Source organism: Danio rerio, chromosome 5 (assembly GCF_052040795.2).
Source record: "Danio rerio strain M-AB ecotype USA chromosome 5, GRCz13ab, whole genome shotgun sequence".
Classification (NCBI taxonomy): Eukaryota; Metazoa; Chordata; class Actinopteri; order Cypriniformes; family Danionidae; genus Danio; species Danio rerio.
The window spans coordinates 22490001-22492500 of NC_141025.1; the positions used below are offsets into that span (position 1 = coordinate 22490001).

General features: G+C 32.9%; 1 protein-coding gene and 1 long non-coding RNA gene across 6 annotated transcripts in view; both read right to left on the bottom strand.

Annotated features, from left to right (window-relative positions):
- tenm1 (teneurin transmembrane protein 1) overlaps positions 1 to 2500 on the bottom strand; it is a 542406-nt gene that overhangs the window by 142931 nt on the left and 396975 nt on the right. The window lies entirely within an intron of this gene.
- The window catches only part of LOC147843940 (uncharacterized), a 4539-nt gene continuing 4019 nt past the window's right edge, over positions 1981 to 2500 (bottom strand). Inside the window, exon 2 of the long non-coding RNA XR_015491125.1 lies at positions 1981 to 2500. This exon is cut by the window's right edge and continues 2275 nt beyond it. This is a non-coding gene — a long non-coding RNA (uncharacterized LOC147843940).

Genomic DNA, 2500 nt, shown 5'->3' on the forward strand with positions numbered 1-2500 from the left:
TTGCTTTTAATGTTTTATGTCTTGCCCCGCCTTCTCCACTGACGTCACGTTTATCCACATGCACCAGGCATCATTCTGTACCGTCATGTCCTGGACCATTCCATTACTGCTCCATCATTTACTGCTTGTCCACAAAGTACACAAATCATGTACTTCAGTAAAAGTACACACTCTCTGAAATAATGGTACAAAAGCCACCACTGAGGCCGTACCTTTTCAAAAAGGTTCATGTTTGAACTTTCAGGACCCATACTGGTACATTTAAGGCACATAATAGTAAATGACAAGCCCAAAATTGTAACAATTAGGTATTAATATGTACCTTTAAGTACAAAGATTGTCAAAAACGTACAGAGAGTGCAGATAGAGCGTGGAACACGTCATGTTTTTTCCTGGGAATAATATTTCTAAAGGAGCTGTTCACATGGAATAGAACCAGATTTTGGTTAAAAAAAAAAAAAAAAAAAAAAACTCAAACAATACAAACATAAGAATAAAACAAAACAAAACAAAATCGGAATTTTTTTTTATTTGTAATAACAATGAAATGACACAAGGATAATGTAGTGAACTACTGAAATGTATTTAGCACATTAAAAAATGTATTGAGCACATTAAACAAAAAGGCTGCTTAAAGACGCCTCTCATATGGAGAATTAATTTCTTTAATTTCTTTTTAAAGTTTTTCACAGACTTCACTAAAGTGTATATACTGATGGTTCTCTGGGTCTCGCCGATTAAATCTGGTTTTTATTTGTTATTTTCCAATGGATTCAAGTCAGGTGATTGGCTGGGCCATTCTACAGTGTGATTTTCTTTCTCTGAAAGTATTTGAGAGTTTCCTTGGTGGTGTTTTGGTTTACTGTCTTGCTGAAATGTCCACCCTGGTTTTATCTTCATCATCCTGATAATGTAGATGTTGGACTGATGTAGCTAATATTTATTAACAACGAGGAAGGGCAGAGGGTTCACTGTAAAATATGCAGGGTTTCACACAATACATTCATGATATAACAAACATTTTTTAAGATTAAGTTAACTTAACACTTTTAACAAAATTATGTAGATTGAACATTAAAAAACTAAGTTGTCCCAATGAAATGAAATTGAAATGAAATTCAGCTCATGTTAATTAAGTAGTATGTACTAGTAAAAAAAAAAAACAAGTATTTGTTGAGTGTTCCTAAATAACTACTAAGAGACTTCAGCTGCTGCTGCGCTTTCACTGCCTTTCTACACCTTCCTTTCTTCATCAAATTATTTTTCCTGTGTCATTTCATTTTATTACACATAACTTCATTTGTAAATGAATTAATATTGTTTTGTTTGCATTTATGGATTTATTTGGCTGTTACCAACATCTGGGGAAAATTAAAAACATTTCAATGGCACCTTTAGAAATATGTTTTCTTAGAAAAATGTTGATGTGTTTAATATTTATTTTCCCAGCTATACCTTCAGAAAATGTTATTGTAAATAAAAAGTAATCAATAAAAAAATAATAAAATTAATAATTAATACTAACGTAATTAAATAAAAGTACAAATTATCATTCTGAGGTCATAGGGTCATTCTGCATCAAAATGAATACATTTTCAGAAATTTACCCATGTCAATATATAAGGTTTTCTGAATATGTCTTTCTAAATAAAAAGACTTTGTTTGACTGTATGACATGGTTAGAGTTCAAAAATGGTGAGTAAAAATGCTTAAAATGATCAAATGCTTTGGAAGATAGAGAACATCTATTTATAAAATCAAAGTAATACAAGTACAAATGCTAAACCCCCAGTCATTTACAGGTGTTTTACATTTAGTAAATCAACATCAAATAAAAATCATTTCTGAAATAAATGGTTGTCATTAAGGCTGCACAATATTTCTTTTTAGCATCGACATTGCAATGTGTAAATCCACAATAGTCACATGGCAGGATCTGCAATGTGGAGTCTGGATTATAGTAGACAAGGTTAACAGTTCAGGAAGTTTTCACTGCTTTTTGATGTCACTGTATATTCTTCAAGCAACCCAGGCCCATTCTGAAAACGTACCCCTAGATGCATTTCTGAAGACCAGCAAATTTGTCCCAGGAGCCATTTTTTTTAAGCAGTTTTTGTTTTTGTAAATCCATCAGAGGCCGATGTGTACACTTTTTCAGATGTCAAATTTCTCTCGCGAGTGCCATTCGTTCCTGCTGTTCTCACTTGAATTCACCAAAGTCTGCTGTCAACTGACTGAATTACTGACCCATTCTCCTCCTTTTCTAAACCCAACCAATAGTGTTTTCAAAAGAACTGATTGAACCACCCACCTACTTCCCTAAACAAAATAGTTTTAAAAAGCAATCCAGAAAAAACGCCCTCACCTGATTTTTACCACATTTTCAGATTTTACCACATTCTCACACTGTTATTTACTTGTTTATTTTATTTCTTGGCTTCTCTTTTTTACTTACCCGCTTTCTAAGAACTGTTCATTGACGCGAATGCTGTTGTTGTGG